Genomic DNA, 21,895 nt, shown 5'->3' on the forward strand with positions numbered 1-21,895 from the left:
GTCTGTTCCAGCAAGACGCTCGCCATCAACATATGCTGTTTTAACTGATTGTCACCCGTCCCCGAACACCTTTGACGAAATATTGTGCGATCGTGTAATAGCTCCAGTGAAGTAGTTCGGTCAAAGAAATTTCACAAAATCTTTGACAAGGCATGCATTTCTGTCTGCCAGCTGTTAACATTACATTACTGTCGTCACAAATACGTGTGCCTAGGCTCGTATTTATCGTAGGCCACGGCGCCACATTCCTAATGTCATATAGACGTGCGCTCAGGCCTGTATTTGTCGTGGGTCACTGCCACAAACGACTTATGTCACTTGCGTCAGTAGACAAGATATGGACTGACGTCACCAAATGGCGTTAGCTACAGACTCACATCAGTGCTCAGAGGTCTTCCTCATGATGTGATAAGCTTCACCCAATCATTGTCAGATACTGTGCGCAGCCTATCAGTGGCGATTCCCAGCCAAAATTCATTGCTCTCAAGGACTTTAGGATATAACCAATGTCATATGACACCGAAACAGACCCTCACATGGTCAACAACGTTGTGAAACTAGCCATATATTGACCGTCTGAGGGCATGTATTGACATATTGAAAGTACTAGAAATATTGACAAGCAATATTGATGCACCTCAAAATATTCTCAGTATTGTCAAAACAAAATGAATATGTGAGGTCAAATGTTAACTGTTTAGCCGGCCGCAGTGGCCGTGCGGTTCTAGGCGCTTGAGTTCGGAACCGCGGGACTGCTACGGTCGCAGGTTCGAATCCTGCCTCGGGCATGGATGTGTGTGATGTCCTTAGATTAGTTAGGTTTAAGTAGTTCTAAGTTCTAGGTGACTGATGACCTAAGATGTTAAGTCCCATAGTGCTCAGAGCAATTTGAACCATTTTTTGTTTACTGTTTGACAATATTCTCCATTCAGATGTTGACAGAGCTTCAGGAACCAGCCACACAGGGTTAGTGTGCACAGCTTATTTTTTCCATTCACCATACCGCAGACATACCTCACATTGAATTTATGAGGAGTATTTTCACTCAAAAGAATTTTAGTTAATCTGTTGTTGTTGTTGTGGTCTTCAGCCCTGAGAATGGTTTGATGCAGCTCTCCATGCTACTCTATCCTGTGCAAGCTTCTTCATCTCCCAGTACCTACTGCAACCTACATCCTTCTGAATCTGTTTAGTGTATTCATCTCTTGGTCTCCCTTTACGATTTTTACCCTCCACGCTGCCCTCCAATCATAAATTGGTGATCCCTTGATGCCTCAGAACATGTCCTACCAACCTATCCCTTCTTCTAGTTAAGTTGTGCCACAAACTTCTCTTCTCCCCAATCCTATTCAATACCTCCTCATTAGTTATATGATCTACCCATCTAATCTTCAGCATTCATCTGTAGCACCACATTTCGAAAGCTTCTACTCTCTTCTTGTCCAAACTAGTTATCGTCCATGTTTCACTTCCATACATGGCTACGCTCCATACAAATACTTTCACAAACGACTTCCTGACATTTAAATCAATACTCGATGTTAACAAATGTCTCTTCTTCAGAAACGCTTTCCTTGCCATTGCCAGTCTACATTTGATATCCTCTCTACTTCGACCACCATCAGTTATTTTGCTCCCCAAATAGCAAAACTCCTTTACTAAAGTGTCTCATTTCCTAATCTAATTCCCTCAGCATCACCCGACTCAATTCGACTACATTCCACTATCCTCGTTTTGCTTTTGTTGATGTTTATCTTATACCCTCCTTTCAAGACACTTTCCATTCCGTTCAACTGCTCTTCCAAGTCCTTTGCTGTCTCTGACAGAATTACAATGTGATCAGCGAACCTCAAAGTTTTTATTTCTTCTTCATGGATTTTAATACCTACTCCGAATTTTTCTTTTGTTTCCTTCACTGCTTGCTCAATATACAGATTGAATAACATCGGGGATAGGCTACAACCCTGTCTCACTCCATTCACAACCACTGCTTTCCTTTCGTGCCCCTCGACTCTCATAACTGCCATCTGGTTTCTGTACAAATTGTAAATAGCACTTCGCTCCCTGTATTTTACCCCTGCCACCTTCAGAATTTGAAAGAGAGTATTCCAATCAACATTGTCAAAAGCTTTCTCTAAGTCTACAAATGCTAGAAACGTAGGTTTGCCTTTCCTTAATTTAGCTTCTAAGATAAGTCAGTATTGCCTCAGGTGTTCCAATATTTCTACGGAATCCAAACTGATCTTCCCCGAGGTCAGCTTCTACCAGTTTTTCCATTCGTCTGTAGAGAATACGCGTTATTATTTTGCAGCCGTGACTTCTTAAACTGATAGTTCTGTAATTTTCACATTTGTCAGCACCTGCTTTCTTTGGGATCGGAATTATTATATTCTTCTTGAAGTCTGAGGGTATTTCGCCTGTCTCATACATCTTGCTCACCAGATGGTAGAGTTTTGTCAGGACTGGCTCTCTCAAGGCCGTCAGTAGTTCTAATGGAATGTTGGCTACTCCCGGGGCCTTGTTTCGACTCAGGTCTTTCAGTGCTCTGTCAAAGTCTTCACGCAGTATCGTATCTCCCATTTCATCTTCACCTACATCCTCTTCCATTTCCATAATATTGTCCTCAAGTACATTGCCCTTTTCCTACTACCGAATTCCAGTCACCCATGACTATTAAATTTTCGTCTCCCTTCACTATCTGAATAATTTCTTTTATTTCATCATACATTTCTTCAATTTCTTCGTCATCTGCAGAGCTAGTTGGCATATAAATTTGTACTACTGTAGTAGGCGTGGGCTTCGTGTCTATCTTGGCCGCAATAATGAATACACTATGCTGTTAGTAGTAACTTACCCGCACTCCTATTTTTTTTATTCATTATTAAACCGACTCCTGCATTACCCCTGTTTGATTTTGTATTTATAACCCTGTGTTCACCTGACCAGAAGTCTTGTTCCTGCTGCCACCGAACTTCACTAATTCCCACTATATCTAACTTTAACCTATCCGTTTCCCTTTTTAAATTTTCTAACATACCTGCCGATTAAGGGATCTGACATTCGACGCTCCGATCCGTAGAACGCGTTTTCTTTCTCCTGATAACGACGTCCTCTTGAGTAGTCGCCGCCCGGAGATCCGAATGGGGGACTATTTTACCTCCGGGATATTTTACCCAAGAGGACGCCATCATCATTTAATCATACAGTAAAGCTGCGTGCCCTCTGGAAACATTACGGCCGTTGTTTCCCCTTGCTTTCAGCCGTTCGCAGTACCAGCACAACAAGGCTGTTTTGGTTAGTGTTACAAAGCCAGATCACTCAATCATCCAGACTGTTGCCCCTGCAACTACTGAAAAGGCTGCTGCCACTCTTCAGGAACCACACATTTGTCTGGTCTCTCAACAGATATCCCTCCGTTGTGGTTGAACCTACGGTACGGCTATCTGTATCGCTGAGGCACGCAAGCCTCCCCACCAACGGCAAGGTCCATGGTTCTTGAGGGGTTGGTTAGTCTATACGAGGGTTATCATTGCATATGCCACTTCAGGGGCGATAATGGAGGATTCTCTATGACACTGCTTACTTCACTAATGTGAAAATATAGTGTAGATTGTTGTATTGCAGGTGACAATTATTGAACTATACTACATAAAATCATCATAATTTCTGAACAGTTTGTGTTAGGATGTTGAAGAAGCATGGTTGTCTGTGCGGCATGATGGGAATTAGTATGTGCATGCCTGGTTTGGTTTAGCGATGATGCCCACCTTCTTTTCGATGGGTTCGTCAATAAGCAAAATTAGCGCATTTGAGAGACTGAGAATCCGCATTTCGCAATTCTCTTCACCCTCAATGGCCGACTGTTTGGTGTGCAATGTCCAGTCACGGAATAGGCAGTGCAATATTCCTTGACGGCTCAGTGACTACTGAAGGGTACATGAAGGTTTTGGAAAATGATTTCATCCCCATTATTCAAAGGGACCCTGATTTCGACAAGATGAGGTTCATGCAAGATGGGGCTCGACCCCATCGAAGCAGGAGAGTGATATAATGGAGGAGCACTTTGAGGACTGTATTCTGCCTCTGGGGTACCCAGAGGCCACTAGTATTGGGACAAGGGGGATGTTACCCCAAGGCGGACGCTACCCCAAAGCACCGCTGTCCAAGATGGCGGCCGTGACATCATCCAAGATAGCGGATTTTTGGTGGAAAGTTTCAATTTTGATGGGAAGCTTGGTCAATTGGGCTACCTCCACTAACGTAAGACCCTCCCCCAGAACATGACAGGAAGTTCAAATTCCATCAGGACAATGCAACTCACCTCTACTAACCTAAGAAAATGGTAGGAAAGGAAGGGCATTTGGATTACCTCCACTAACCTAAGTCATTCGGCCGCCACCTCTTCCTAGGGATTAGAGCAAAGTTTGAATTTTGGTGGTGAAGAAAGGCCACTTGTGCTATCTCTACTAACCTAAGAAAATGGCAGGAATGAAAGGGCAGTTGGGCTACCTCCACTAAGCTAAGTCACCTGACTGCCACCTCATCCTAGGGATTGGCAGGGGAGGACTAAACCTCTGCTGGACATAAGTCTTTATTTTGCATGCACCAGTTTTTATTTAAACAGTTTTATGCAGTAAAGCTATCCAGTGTGTTCACAAAGACATCTGAACTCCAACTGACCTAGTACACAGTACTACCACCAGAGGGCCCTCTCATCTGTCACATAATCCAAGATGGCGTCACGACATCACTTGATGTCGCAAGTATCATTATCCAAGATGCCGGGAAACAGTGTCTTCACCACGAGGTTCGGGCCTAGTACACCATATCGCCACCAGAGAGAACTGTCATCTGTTCCATGATATAACCCAAGATGGCGGTCTGGGGGGAAAATGGTGGGGGAAAAGGACTCTACCTGTGCTACACATAAGTCTTTATTTTGCAGGCAGTGTCTCCATCATGAGATCTAGAGTCCAACAGACCTAGTACACTGTATTGCCACCGGAGGGTGCTAACATCCCTCCTGTGACTCAGCGTGCGCAGGGCTGCTGAAGAGAATAAGGATGCGTGTACTTTATTTATTTTGGACCAATTTATTTAGGGACCGATTTGAGATAGTTTATTTATCACACTGATACAAAACAGTCGCCATAATGTGGCTGGGCTCACACCACACAGCCTACAGACCTGTAAACTACTCCTAAATAACGCACTACAGACACACAAACAACTCCTAAATTACCAAAATAATTTCGGTACGGACATGAAAACTCCTCCTAAATAATGCAGTACACTGACATGCAGAGACGAAATCAACTCGTAAACTGTCCAGGTAACACATAGCACAGACTACAGACCTGCTAGCGCAATAACGCAGCAGGCACGCAATCAACGTACGCAAGCACTGCCCACCATGCCCTGTCCACTGGACTGCACAGGTGCTACTGGCAACCCCCCACAAAGTGACGTGGCCGTCAGCTGCCAAGCCATGCACAGGTGCCCTCAAGCATGAGGTGGCGACATCCCTTTCATGCTTGACACCTGAAAAATTCCTCTCGAAATATGTGATCACGTAGGCGCCTTTGCTAATGTGACCGGATGGAAGCTAAGACGTATTTGCAGAATGCAGACGCTCCAAGAGTTGACGTTCATCGACGCCACCGCCGGACGCAAGACAGTGCGAGCCACCACTCTCACTCCGCTACCGATGGCATGTGAGAGTTCTTTGAGTGTTGTACTTATGTGACATGTCTATCTAAATAAGCGCCAAGTCATCCTCTGGACTGGCGCGATGAGGCATAGCTGTCCAGTGGGAGCACCATTCGCCATTGTTTTCTGCAGACAAGACTTTCAGTGGCAAAATTATTTTGCACAGATCGCTGTATTGCACTGACAGTTAACCCTGCAAAAGCTGTCCACAGATCATCAAATACATGCGAGACTCACAAGAATATTGGAAGCCGGGAACATATTTGCCAGTGTAACTACAATTAAATATTACGATTGCTGCTACAGTCTGACACCAATCGATGTACAGCTAATATCTCCTCTTGACGTTTGTAGTTCTGGAATGAATCTCAGTATGTATAGCGCACATAATTTTCCGCTTAAAAAACCTCTCTCATATCCATGCATTTACCGATGTGCTGAATTTATTCGTGCCTCACGATAGGACACACACTCATCTTCTTTGGTCATGCCACAACATAAGCCACAGAAACTTTACACTGCAATATATAGAAATTTTACACTCACACCGGCTATATGTCTCGGTTCTCCTCAGTCCTAGGAAATTATCTGACAAAGTCTTGCAATCAGCGCATCTGGAAGGTGCTGCATCATGCCAAGATTCTCTCAAACAAGAGTTATGAAGGACAGGCGTCCAGCACTATGTGTGACAATGAATACCACACCTGCGGACGTAATGCTTGGAAAGACATCACCAGTGTGGGTTGGTGTACTGTAATCATCATCAATATCGATAGAACAACAAGGAAAATGAGAATTCGTTCTTCCTTGCTGTCCTAACGTGGCACACCGTCCATTATGTGTTACCCTTCCTGCTTTCAACATACATAAACGTTCTCACGCCGGCCGCGGTGGTCTAGCGGTTCTGGCGCTGCAGTCCGGAACCGCGGGACTGCTACGGTCGCAGGTTCGAATCCTGCCTCGGGCATGGGTGTATGTGATGTCCTTAGGTTAGTTAGGTTTAAGTAGTTCTAAGTTCTAGGGGACTGATGACCTAAGATGTTGAGTCCCATAGTGCTCAGAGCCATTTGAACCAAACGTTCTCACCGCTGTGTAGAAACTCCTATATCTCAGCACAAAGGATGTCTTGTGAATGAATGGGGGATTATGACAGGCTCTTATCGAATTTCCTCGCCGAATTACTGAAGCCGCTGGTGTGCAACCAACGTCTGCCTTTTTTTTCTTTCAGAGACGTGACTTCTATCGGCAAAAAAACTATTTTACATTGATCGCCGTATTACACTGGCAACTACACCCTGAAACATGGCCTGCAGATCGTCAAATATGGAAAGACTCTTACTCAATCACACTGCTCTCCCACTGAGGACAGGAGATTGAATACTAGAGCACGAAACAGGTCTCCAACCCAGCAATAAATCCCTGCATACCGTGTCGATGTAGTAAACATACAATTTGTATCTTGCGCCATACTAAATCAGCCCGTTTACGTAATTCGTACATTTACCACGAAGACAGACAGCACCATATACACTCCTCGCAGCACTAGATATTTCCCAGTGAGGTCAGCTGTCATCTACCCCCGACGCGTGACCAGTGCACCCTCAGTGGACCGAAGTCACTCTCAGAAGTGTTCTACAAATTCGGGCCTGTTCTCCCTTGGCACAAACGCGTTATTTTTTCCGGTCTGGACCTGTTGCTTGCTTGCTTTTCTACACCCATCTCCAATGTAGAAGTGACTCAACAGAGTACAGTGCTATACTACACCTCCCGATCGGAGCATTTGGGCTAGGTGTTGGCAGCTGTGCCACATTTACAAGCAATTTTAGAACACAGAACAGGAGTTTATGCCATGATCGCATGGATAGATCTGACATAAAATCGATGAAATAACGAAAAATGACGTGGGAATAGATATAAATTGACCGAATATTCACCGAAATGCGGGGAAATTGAGGAAGTGCTTGCTTATCTTCTGGTTCGTGCAGAGCAATTTGTACATGGGAACAAATATGCATTAGCAAGAGGAATCCGAGAAAACGTCGACATGGACGCAAAGGAAATCAGGGAAGCAGTCCATTTTTCTCTGTCAAGGCAGCATTATACTCTACGTCTATTGAGGTACCAGTGATACACACGAGTTGAATACTGTATTTGACTCTTTTCAGGAAGACAGAGAACCATCCGCCTCTAAACTTTCATGCATGTGCATTAAAGGGTAACACATAGTGGACGGAGTGATCGATTGAGATGGAGCTGGAACGTGATACGATTTAATGGTAGACTTATGATGCATTCTAGAGAGGGAGAAGTTGCTGCAGGTCTATTTTTCCACTGTTCTGTGAGGATGCATCAGTCGCGTGACATAGCCTGCGTTCTACTCGTATACAGTCACTTGTTCTGTATGTGGTTTAAAGCACTATCTACTTGCGATCGTTAACGGTAAACCTGTCGGTCATCAGAGGACTTCCATCTCACGTGTGATGAAACGTGACATATTCCTCTAAACGAGCTATGATTTATGCGATGTACTCCATCTCCCCATCGCATCTTGGGCGTAAAATCAAGACTTCAGCTTCATAACTAAGTCAGCGATAGATGCTTGTGAGGCACTGCAATCCTCGTGTATACATTTATCTGACAAATGTGCTGTTTACAGAGTTAGTGGCGGAATGACTGGCAATTTTCACTTGTCAGACGCTGCTGGTATGCGTTTATCTGTTTCCTTGTAAAAGGTATTCCCCGTTACTAATGATCATTTTATATAGGGCTGAGGCAGGCATAGTATAATTTCTGAACCGTGATCGGACGTGAACAGTGGACGCTATACATTTTCGGAAAGCTATATTGGGCTCGTATCACACAGAGCCGATGTTTTGAGGCAGTAGTTTTTTCGTTTTAAAGATCGATAACGTAGTTTATCGTAGAGAAACTGGGAAGAAAGGTGTATGACATGCACTTGAAATATATTTCTTACATTCGAATTTGAACAGCGCCACTGTCCATACGACTGATTGGTCAGATAAACAAGCAATCTAACATTATAGCCCATTTTATGTGCAGAACGTTGTAGCCTTAAGACTGCATGTGTTTATGTTCTCTATTACCAATACCTTCCACGTCCTGATCCCAGACTCTGGAATAATACTTTAAAATTGATAGCTTGGTTGATTTACATAAAAATGCTTCGCACTCCATCTGTCTGGAGCTCCATCGCGCATAAAAATCAACCGTTTCTTGTACTTCTTCACCGTCTGCTATTACATGACAACACTTTCAAATCTGTTACTATACATCGATAAGGAGTGCTAACCTTCTCGACATGGGCATATCTCGAGAAATCTTGCGCACTTGGATGGGCGATGACTCGGCAAGGTCTATTCATTCATGAGACATGGAATGTAGCGGCCTACTTCTGGTCGATTGCAGATTAAATTGGCAATGGTGCTGCAGGTTGGGTTGGTCAATGACATTGTAGGGGGAGTCTTTAAGTCTCTAATTTTACACTAAGACTGCGAGAATGTTCTGTGACTCACATCACCATAGAGATAGATCATAAAGTAAGCACTATGCTCGAAGTGCTAGAAATATGTAGAGCGCTGTCTGATGTACTTTGATGATGGATGTGTTCGAGAATTAACAACACATGTCCGTACTGCATAGTCATCTATCCAAATTCGCAATCAGACTTGCAAAGTGAGGGATGGGGTGGTTTAGCTATGATACGGAAATTGAGAAACATGCTGTCACATCATTGGTCGGTGTTGAAATTACTGTAAAATTGGTAAAATTGTTCACACAATCAACTGTAATGGTTATTATATCTGTACGTCGGGGGTGTCTTTTCTATCCCATCTGTACACTGGTACGCTGTTGGTTACCACATAATTGATGACTGACATCGCTTATTTGAGTTGGAGAAAGAGTTTTAGTGGAGGGATAACACCTTCTGGGGACGGATAGCACCGAAACAGTGATTGCGTACATGACTGCAATATGGGGAATCAGTCGAAATGGAATGCAGAGCCATCAGCTATTCGGTCAATGTGACAGATGAGTTTAAAAGTAGTTTGGAAACCCTCGTCAACGCCGTAAAACTCTTCCAGTTTCCTTATGTTGTAACTGTCTTTTATTTAAAATCATCCAGTGTGTGCGGCGTGTCATGGTAGGTGCAGTAACAACATTATTAACACCTTGTGACGTCCACGTTTTCTGCGAGAAGCAATGGATCAGAGCATCTTAATGTCAGTTTAGAACCTGACACAGACCTCAAAGTCGTGGCGAAGAAACAAACTGTATGGCAGTGTACAGCAGAAAAAAACAATGTTTCAAACAACGACATAGGGTCACAGGGAGCGTCTCTTGCGACTTACACTATAGTCTGTGGGATCTACATCTACGTCTACATTTATACTCCGCAAGCCACCCAACAGTGTGTGGCGGAGGGCACTTTACGCGCTACTGTCATTATCTCCCTTTCCTGTTTCAGTCGCGTATGGTTCGCGGGAAGAACGACTGCCGGAAAGCCTCCGTGCTCACTCGAATCTGTCTGATTTTACATTCGTGATCTCCTCGGAAGGAATAACTAGGGGAAGCAATATATTCGATACCTCATCCAGAAACACACCCTCTCGAAACCTGGGCAGCAAGCTACACCGCGATGCAGAGCGCCTCTCTTGCAGTACTCAAGTACAGGTCGAACGAGTGTTTTGTAAGCCACCTCCTCTGTTGATGGACTACATTTTCTAAGGACTCGCCCAATGAATCTCAACCTTTCATCCGCCTTACCAACAATTAATTTTACATGTTCATTCCACTTCAAACCATTCCGTACGCATACTCCTAGATATTTTACAGAAGTAACAGCTACCAGTGTTTGTTCTGCTATCATGTAATCATAGAATAAAGAATCCTTCTTTCTATGTATTCGCAATACATTACATTTGTCTATGTTAAGGGTCATTGCCACTCCCTGCACTAAGTGCCTATCCGCTGCAGATCTTCCTGTATTTCACTGCAATTTTCTAATGCTGCATCTTCTCTGTATACTACAGCATCATCCGCGAAACGCCACATGGAACTTCCCACACTATCTACTAGCTCATTTATATATATTGTGAAAAGCAATTGTTCCATAACACTCCCCTGTGGCACGCCAGAGGTTACTCTCCATTGAGAACAACATGCTGTGTTCTGTTTGCTAAAACCTCTTCAATGCAGCTACACAGCTGGTTTGATATTCCGTAGGCTCTTACTTAACTTATCAGGCGACAGTGCGGAACTGTATCGAACGCCTTCCGGAAGTCAAGGAAAATGGCATCTACCTGGGAGCCTGTATCTAATATTTTCTGGGTCTCATGAACAAGTAAAGCGAGTTGGGTCTCACACGATCGCTGTTTCCGGAATCCGTGTTGATTCCTAAAAAGTAGATTCTGGGTTTCCAGAAATGACATGATACGCGAGCAAAAAACATGATCTAAGATTCTACAACAGATCGATGTCAGAAATATATAGGCCTATAGTTTTGCGCATCTGCTCGACGACCCGTCTTGAAAACTGGAACTACCTGTGCTCTTTTCCAATCATTTGGAACCTTCCGTTCCTATAGATACTTGCGGTAGACGGCTGTTAGAAGAGGGGCAAGTTCTTTCGCGTACTCTGTGTAGAATCGAATTGGTATCCCGTCAGGTCCAGTGGACTTTCCTCTGTTGAGTGATTTCAGTTGCTTTTCTATTCCTTGGACACTTATTTTTATGTCAGCCATTTTCTTGTTCGTGTGAGGATTTAGAGAAGGAACTGCAGTGCGGTCTTTCTCTGTGAAACAGCTTTGGAGAAAGAAGTTTAGTATTTCAGCTTTAGGCCCGTTGCACACTTACGCGGATGGTCCGCGCGTGGTTGGCGGACCCGCGCCGTGGTTCACACAGAAGGATGGATGCAGTGGAGTGGACGCGGTCTTCCCTGCACTGTGCTGGATCTCATCTGTGGTGTAACACGTCGTTCTGTTTGATCGGATGTATGGAGATGAGCTCGCTGCAAGTAAAAGTCATTTCAGCCTATATGATATACAGAAAGAGAAATTCCACGCGCCAGAGACGGTTTTGGGTGCTTCCTATGGTGGAACAAAAAATTGTACGAAAGGAGCGTTCGTCACATTGTATTCCGAATTGCGCAAAGACGAAGACAAATTTAATACATATTTTCGTATGTCTATTCGTTGCTTTGACGAGCTTGTCGGCAAAATACGAGACAACCTGACACTTGAAAGTCTCAGAAGGATACCCATTACTCCGACAGAACGAGTAGCAGTAACCTTAAGGTAAGAATATGAATATGTATACGGATGACGATTAATTTTAATAATATATTTAATCATTCAAAGCTTTGCTACAACTATGTATTACATTCGTTTGGCAATAGACAATTTTACATTTGTATTGTATTACTACTGAATTCCAATAATTTTTATAACATCTCCCAAGATGATGATGACGTTGATTGGGCTGGAGAGGGATGGAGAGTCGCAACTTGTGTCTGTACCGACGGATCCCCGCGGTACTGCGTTGATTGGTTAGGATGCTGTTGGGATATTGAAGGTGGGGCGTAGGTAAAAGAGGTCGGTGGATAGTGGAAAGAGCTGATGGGAGCTAGAGCGTGTATGTTTAAATTAGCCTGAGTTGTCTGCTTAATCGACATAAGCGGTTGAAGCACCTGAGTACGAAATAATAGCTTCTGATCAACATTTAATGTCTTCGCAGAGGGCAACAGCGAAACAAAGAATGCTCGGTCGTCGTCTTCCTCCCTTTCCTTTCCATCTTTTGATAATGTAAGTAAATTATCTTCAAATGCTGTGTTCTTGATAGGCCTCTTCCTCTTGAAGGATTGTTTTTCGGCGTTGACATTCAGTCGGACATCATCGGTTTGTTCTTCAGAGGGTTCGTCTCGACTGTTTTCTGCGAGTGCATTGTTGTTATACAGATTATCTTGCACGACCGATACTGAGTCAAAGTTACTCTCTGTTGGTGCATCTCGGAGACGGTCAAGAAAGTGTAACTGCTCACGGTAGATGTATTTTGGTCTCTTAGTTGCTGCTGATCCGGACCTCGTTTGCTTTATTCTAGTGAGGCTTTTAAAATAGGCATCCCGTGCAGTTTTCCATCTCGTCTGGACCTTGTCAACTGAAATAACAAGGCCGATAAGTCTTTTATTACTGAGGACGCGTACATATATTATTTTAAGAAGGAATACATCTAAGGTTTTAAGTCAGCGTAGCCGACTTAATACCTAGAATTAAGTCTACTTTCCTCTGTGAATGTACATTAGTATCAAATATATGCTTTACACGTTACAGTTATCTTGGACGCGGAAATACATTTACAGATCTGCATTACTCTTATTTAATGGGTGCATCAATAATTGGACAGATTACAAGGCAGGTGAGCGCCACTATTTGGACTACGTTAAGAGAAGAATGCATGCCTGAGCCCTCAACAGACAAATGGAACGAAATTAGCCACGGTTTCCAAAATGTCGCCAATTTTCCTCATTGCATCGGAGCCCTGGATGGAGAACATATTCGTCTAGCAAAACCTATCAAAAGTGGATCACTTTTCTTCAGTTACAAGAATTATTTCTCCATTATTCTTATGGCCATCTATGACACTAACTATTGTTTCACGTTCATTGACGTCGGAGGATACGGAAGGAACTGTGATTCAAATATTTTTAAAAACAGCGTCTTTTGGAGGAAAATGGAAAAACGAAAATTAGCGTTACCCCCACCAAAGCCACTGCCAGGTACACACGAGTCTCCAGGGCCATATGTTCTTGTGGCAGACGAAGGATTCGCATTAACACAACATGTGTTAAGGGCGTATGCGCGAAAAAACATGAGTCACAAAAAGAAGATTTTCAATTACAGACTTACCCGAGCCCGACGGTTTATTGAATGTACTTTCGGAATATTAAGCCACAAGTGGAGGGTTTTTCACCAGCCCCTCAATGTCAATCTCGATCTAGCAGTATCTATTGTCAAAACGTGCTGCATTAAGAGACGGATACAACTTTGAATGTATGTTACCGGCTTCGAAGATGTGGCAGAAACTACACCTGTCAGTAAATCGGGTAATACTGTACGAGATAAATTTGCGGAATATTTTGTCGGTACAGGAGCTGTGCTCTGGCAGGAATCAAAAATTCACTGAACACAGGCCACTTATCTCAATGACAGACATTTGCGGTTGTGTACAGTTTTTCTACATAATCAATGTTTGTACTGTGCACAAACTGAACTTGTAAATGTCTATAATTCTATAATTGTAAATCATTGTATTTTGTATAGAACTACAATAAAAACACAAGGAAAATATGCTTCTACTTACCACACTTTTTCTGATCTGCTTCGTTAAGACCTCCGAAGCCGAGTATTATATTTGCACAGACGTCTAGCCACGCCCTCAATCGCATTTCACGGTTCTCGTAGTCCCCGCGCGATAGATCCCAATGTGAGGCCTTCCTTCAACTTCGGCAATTAACATGTCTGTATCGATTTCACAAGACATTCTGGAAACTTCTTAAATCACACCCACATTTACCACACTAGTCGAATGCTACGGTTGAAATTGTGGTGTCACCGCCAGACACCACGCTTGCTAGGTGGTAGCCTTTAAATCGGCCGCGGTCCGGTAGTATACGTCGGACCCGCGTGTCGCCACTATCAGTAATTGCAGACCGAGCGCCGCCACACGGCAGGTCTAGAGAGACTTCCTAGCACTCGCCCCAGTTGTACAGCCGACTTTGCTAGCGATGGTTCACTGACAACTTACGCTCTCATTTGCCGAGACGATAGTTAGCGTAGCCTTCAGCTACGTCAATTGCTACGACCTAGCAAGGCGCCATTATCATTTGCTATTTATCTTGTGATGCATGTACCGTCAGACAGATGTTCACCAATTATGGATTAAAGTTAAGTATTCCAGAAGCTACGTACTTTTTTTACTAGACTCAACTTCTTTAACTGTTCCAGACCTCACGCCAGCCTGCGTGAGCTTAAACGCGTGCCTTTCGGCTACCTCATAGTGGCTTGGCTGTCTTGCCAAGTCACAACAGAAATGAAGTGCTCTGCTTCTACTGCGCAGGACTGTGCACGCACCAACTTGTTTTGTGTACTCAACTGACGCGGAAGGTCCGCGGCGCGCAAGGGCTGCCCTATTCGAATACGTGACTACCAACCGCGCGAGGAACGCGGAGCGCGGACCATCCGCGTAGTGTGCAGTGGGCCTTTCGCGTGTCATCCTCTGTTTCAATGCCATTATCATCCCAGAGTGTGGATATGCTGTTTCGATCCACTTACTGATTTAACGTAAGACCAGATGCGGTCATCCTCCTACAGTATAGGGGATGAAACTTTAAACTGGTCCGTGCAGTGGGTCAGTACCTGTATATTTAATAGGATCATCGCATGTGCTCGAAGCCGGCATGCATTTGGTATTTGTTTTCGATATATTGGAGGAGAACGATGCGTTAAAAATCTTATCGAGTCCTCTATCAGATGAAGTTAGTGGTGCTTTTGTAGTTCGTAATTTTTCTCTGGTGGACGGAACAGAACAACGATGACAGAATGTTGGGGTGATAGATGTGAATGGGCCCTGAGGGATGTGGATCTGTATTACTTGCTTGCAGTTTGGAGAAGCACCACAATGCAGTAGCAAAATCCACTTCCTATCCCCAGTTCCGGTACTGTCTTTTATACTACCTCATGTTGCAGGAGCAGGTTTCGTTTCCGTCGAATGGTCAACACACAGTTCTGTCGCAGTAACTCAGCTTCGCCTGTTTCTACGTGGGTTGCAAAAGGTGGTAGATATACAAGGTGTACAACTTTGCTTCCGCCGTTTGCCGATAGGTGGCGACAACGGTAAGTAGCGGTCGAAAGAAACAGATCGCAGACGTCAGGCAGTTAACTTGGACCTCGGGCAACATAACTTCATTCAGACATTAGTCGATTTGTGTCTGCATCATAAAGTTGTTCTCGGTTGAAAATGTCAGTTTACGTGCCTCATTCTCGTCATTTCCGGGAGATGTTACTGTTTTGTTTCAATATGAAGAAAACAGCGGCTGAGTCTCATCGAATGCTCTCAAGTATGTATTGGTAAGGACGCTATTAGTGAAAGAACGTGTCGTGAGTGATTTCAACGCTTCAAGAACGGTTGATTTTAATGTCGTAGACCGACATAGTGGTGGTAGAGAGAATGTTTTCGAAGATGCAGAATTGGAGACATTGCTGAGTGAAGACTCACGTCGAACTCAAGAATAATTGGTAAGATTAATGGGAGTAACACTTGCAGACCGTCTCAAGGCTATGGACGTGATTCAGAAAGAATCCCGTGTGAGCTGAATGGCGTTTGTGTGTTTGTGAGCAGTTGCTTCAGAGGCAAAAACAAAAGGGATTTCTGCATCTCATTGTGACCAGGGACGAAAAATGGTTTCATTATGATAACCCTAAATGTAAAAAATCATCGGGAAATCCCGGCCATGCTTCCACGTCGACGGCCAAACCGAATATTCACGGCTCCAAGATCCTGCTCTGCATTTGGTGGGACCAGATTGGCTTCGTGTGCTATGAGGTGTTAAAACCAAGTGAAACAATCAAAGGTGCTCGTTATCGAACGCAATTAATGCGTTTGAGCAGAGCATTAAAAGACTAACGGCCGCAATACAGCGAGAGGCAAGATAAAGTGTTTTAGCAGCACGACAGTGCTTGACCCCACGTTGCAAAAGAGGTCAAAACGTGCTTGGAAACGTTAAAATGGCAGGCCGGTGTGGCCGAGCGGTTCTAGGCGCTTCAGTCTGGAACCGCGCGACCACTACAGTCGCAGGTTTGAATCTTGCCTCAGGCATGGATGTGTGTGATGGCCTTAGTTAGGTTTAAGTAGTTCTAAGTCCTAGGGGACCGATGACCTCAGATGTTAAGTCCCATAGTGGTCTGAGCCATTTGAACCATTTATACATGTGTAATCAATTTGTTTCATTAAATCTTCAAATGTTGGGGTAAAAATGACGGAAGCAAAGTTGTACACCTTGTAAATTTCTCCGACTTCTACTCAGTTCCGACTTACATTAGAACAATCACATGCGCAAAGCTGCAGGTACGGTAGTCTGTGGGATAGTTGTAAGATGCATAGGGGCTACCTAAAACCATGTTGGGATTTTACTGTAGCAGATAGGTTCGAGAAAGGTGGCTGGTTTCGAGATATGAGAGTGCCAGAAACACGATTCACTAGTGACTGGAATCATTAGAGGACTTCTCCATAGGATCCAACGCAGGGTGGCCGAAAGGTTCTAGGCGCTTCAGTCCGGAACCACGCTGCTGATACGGTCGCAGGTTCGAATCCTGCCTCGGGCCTGGATGTGTGTGATGGGCTTAGATTAGTTAGGTTTATGTAGTTCAAAGCCTAGGGGATTGATGACCTCAGATGTTAAGTCCCATAGTGCTCAGAGCCATTTGACCATCCAATGCAGGTATGTGGTTGAATGAAAAGACTTGATTCCAAATCATAGACATCTTTTCTAGCAGATAGCGTAACACTAGAGATCTGAAAAACTAGTGCACATTTCTTGCGAGCTCAGTCAGCACACCATCTACTACTGTTTGTGATCCTTCTAAATCAGTCATCGCCTTTAACTCAATGGATATATCGCAGAACCTCTGACATGGTAGCGAGACAGAATACGTTACAAATACTGGAGAACTATCTAGTGGCGGGGGCGTGAGGGGGTTGCAAATAGCGGTTCCATACCACGTTCCTTAGCTGAATCACTTTCAAAATTCAGCGATTTTATGACGCAGGTTGCATCGCGGGCTACATGTAACCAGACTGCTGGTGTGATAATATACATTCCTGTGATCACTGTCTCTGTATTTGTCTGGAAAAACCACGTGATTCATAGGTAATGCCATATGTAGATTTATAAAGCTGCTATAGCTTTTGACATGGGTACTTGTGTGCACATATAGAACCAAGACCGCTTGTGACAGTAACATACAGTAGTTGTTGGGATCGGGCTTTTTAACATCTGGCAGTTTGTAAGACGATTAAACATCTCTTTCCAAGACACAGTTGTGACACTCACAATAAAAACTTATGAGACATGTCCAACCATAGTTGATTTTCGGTCACTATTATTTCATATCCCCAACGATCAGTTATTGACGAAGTATTATACTTAGTAGTAGGGGGTGAGTGATAGGTTCGCCTTGAGCGTCAGACTTACAAAGTATGTGTTTGTGTTCCGGTATGAGCAAAGGAAATGACTATGTCCATTGCTAAGGAAGGTATGAATTTGGCGTCGAATACTGTGATAGCAAAGCGAAGAGTATTTAAAGTGTGGTGCCACCGCCAGACACCACACTTGCTAGGTGGTAGCCTTTAAATCGGCCGCGGTCCGGTAGTATACGTCGGACCCGCGTGTCGCCACTATCAGTGATTGCAGACCGAGCGCCACCACACGGCAGGTCTAGAGAGACTTCCTAGCACTCGCCCCAGTTGTACAGCCGACTTTGCTAGCGATGGTTTACTGACAAATTACGCTCTCATTAGCCGAGACGATAGTTAGCATAGCCTTCAGCTACGTCATTTGCTACGACCTAGCAAGGCGCCATTATCATTTGCTATTTATCTTGTGATGCATGTACCGTCAGACCGATGTTCACCAATTATGGATTAAAGTTAAGTATTCCAGCAGCTACGTACTTTATTTGCTAGTCTCCATTACTTGTCCTGTTCCAGACCTCACGCCAGCCTGCGTGAGCTTAAACGCGTGCCTTTCGGCTACCTGTCATAGTGGATTGGCTATTTTGCCAGTCCACAATATAAAGTCATTAGAATGGTACTGATATTTCTATTTCCACAGCCACGACCGTCAACAGGGTGTATTTCTGATACTTCTCTCATTGTCGAATTTCATTCAACTGAGACCGCGATCATAACATTTAGTTGTACAAACAGGGATAAAATATATAGGGTGAGTCACCTAACGTTACCGCTGGATATATTTCGTAAACCACATCAAATACTGACGAATCGATTCCACAGACCGAACGTGAAGAGAGGGGGTAGTGTAATTGGTTAATACAAACCATAAAAAAATGCACGGAAGTATGTTTTTTAACACAAACCTACGTTTTTTTAAATGGAACCCCGTTAGTTTTGTTAGCACATCTGAACATATAAACAAATACGCAATCAGTTCCGTTTGTTGCATTGCAAAATGTTAACTACATCCGGAGATATTGTAACTTAAAGTTGACGCTTGAGTACCACTCCTCCGCTGTTCGATCGTGTGTATCGGAGAGCAACGAATTACGTAGGGATACAAAGGGAACGGTGATGGACCTTAGGTACAGAAGAGACTGGAACAGCACATTACGTCCACATGCTAACACCTTTTTATTGGTCTTTTTCACTGACGCACATGTACATTACCATGAGGGGTGAGGTAAACGTACACACGTGGTTTCCGTTTTCAATTACGAAGTGGAATAGAGTGTTTCCCACTGGAAACGCGTCGGCGTATGTGGTATCAGCATGATGGTGCACCTGCACATTCCGCAATTAACACTAGGCTGACCCTTGACAGGATGTTCGACGGGCGTTTCATAGGACGTGGAGGACGCATAAATTGGCCAGCCCGTTCTCCTGATCTTACAACTCTGGACTTCTTTCTGTGGGGTACGTAAAAGGAGAATGTGTACCGTGATGTGCCTACAACCCCAGAGGATATGAAACAACGTATTGTGGCAGCCTGCGGCTACATTACATCAGATGTACTGGGGCGTGTACGACATTCATTACGCCAGCGATTGCAATTGTGTGCAGCAAATGATGGCCACCACATTGAACATCTATTGGCCTGACATGTCGGGACACACTCTATTCCACTCCGTAATTGAAAGCGGAAACCACGTGTGTACGTGTACCTCACCCCTCATGGTAATGTACATGTGCGTCAGTGAAAAAGACCAATAAAAAGGTGTTAGCATGTGGACGTAATGTGCTGTTCCAGTCTCTTCTGTACCTAAGGTCCATCACCGTTCCCTTTGTATCCCTACGTAATTCGTTGCTCTCCGATACACACGATCGAACAGCGGAGGAGTGGTACTCAAGCGTCAACTTTAAGTTACAATATCTCCGGATGTAGTTAACATTTTGCAATGCAACAAACGGCACTGATTGCGTATTTGTTTATATGTTCAGATGTGCTAACAAAACTAACGGGGTTCCATTTAAAAAAACGTAGGTTTGTGTTAAAAAACATACTTCCGTGCATTTTTTTATGGTTTGTATTAACCAATTACACTACCCCCTCTCCTCACGTTCGGTCTGTGGAATCGATTCGTCAGTATTTGATGTGGTTTACGAAATATATCCAGCGGTAACGTTAGGTGACTCACCCTGTATATGTGACTGATTTCTTAGGATGAAGATTCTACCTGTGCTGCTCGGCATGCAGCGCCTGTAACCTGTGTGGGGATGATTTACGTTTCTCGTTTACTGTAGGAGCTGTCCTAATGGATAGGGCTGTTGGAGTGTAGGAATGTAGATGATTTGACCGTATTATCCTCTAAACGACCGAATAGCGACCCAATATTTAGTGTGTGTTGGATAGTTTCCGTGATCGCCTGGAAATTTGAGAAGGTTCAATATACAGGTGTGTTTGCACTGGACCATTATTCCCTCCCATGTAAATTGTTCGACTGACTGCTTCTGCACATTTCGCACCTTTATTTAGTTGAGAGAAGATCGATTGTGGTGCGTGCATCTAGCATGTGGAAGATACGTTTGCCGGTTCTCTTGACATGAGAAACAATTTGGTTGACCTTGTAAATTATAGGGATGCTTTGGAATCTGCTACATCACTGACATCGGTATTCGCGAGTGGAAATATCTGTCTTCTCTATTTTTTTCGAGTTCCACGTAAATGTCTTCATAGGCGTGACAAGTTTCTAGTTAGTCAGTGGTTTACAGCACAACCGAGCGAGGTGGCGCAGTGGTTAGACACTGGACTCGCATTCGGGAGGACGACGGTTCAATCCCGCGTCCGGCCATCCTGATTTAGGTTTTCCGTGATTTCCCTAAATCGCTCCAGGCAAATGCCGGGATGGTTCCTCTGAAAGGGCACGGCCGACTTCCTTCCCCATCCTCTCCTAATTCGATGAGACCGATGACCACGCTGTCTGGTCTCTGTCCCCAACCAACCAACCAACCAACAGCACGCCCCATCTAGCTAAAGTTTTGGGTTTGTAGAGAAATAATTTCCAATCTATATCTTCGGAATAATGTTCCACGATCGATCGGTAGGATACTGCTGTGTGCTTGATATCGAGAAGTGCGAAAATGGTGTAATATTATGACAGACCACGTGAAGATACATGTGTTCTTGTAATCCCAGAGTCTGAGATGGGTGTAGAAAAGCAAGCACGTCCGGACTAGAAACAGTAATGCGTTTGTGCCGAGTGGGAACGAGCCCGAATTTGTAGAACAGTTCTGAGAGTGACTTCGGTCCGCTGAGGGTGATCTGGTCACCCGTCTATGGTAGGTGACCGCCAACCTCGCAGGGAAATATCTAGTGCTGCGAGGAGTGTATACGGTGCTGTCTGTCTTCATGGTAAATGTACGAATTATGTAAATGGGCTGATTTTGTATGGCGCAGGATACGAATTGTATGTTTACTACATCGCCATGGTACGCGGTGATATATTGCAGGGTTGGAAATCTGTTTCGTGCTCTAGTATTCAAGCTCCTGTCCTCAGTGGGAGAGCAGTGTGATTGAGTAAGAGTCTTTCCATATGTGACGATCTGTAGGCCACGTTTCAGGGTGTAGTTGCCGGTGCAATATGGCGATCAATGTAAAATAGTTTTTTTGCCGCTGAAAGTCTTGTCTGGAGAAAAAAAAAGGTGGATGGTGCCTCTACACCGGCGGCATTAGTAATTCGGAGGGGAAGTTCGATAAGAGCCTGTCATAATCCCCCATTCATTCATGAGACATCCTTTACGCTGGAATATAGTAGTCTCTACATAGCGGTGAGAACGTTTATGTATGTTGAAAGCAGGAAGGGTAACACATAATGGACGGTGTGCCACGTTAGGACCCCTAGGAAGAATGAATTTGCATTTTGCTTGTTGTTCTATCGATA

This window comes from Schistocerca americana, chromosome X (assembly GCF_021461395.2).
Source record: "Schistocerca americana isolate TAMUIC-IGC-003095 chromosome X, iqSchAmer2.1, whole genome shotgun sequence".
Lineage (NCBI taxonomy): Eukaryota > Metazoa > Arthropoda > Insecta > Orthoptera > Acrididae > Schistocerca > Schistocerca americana.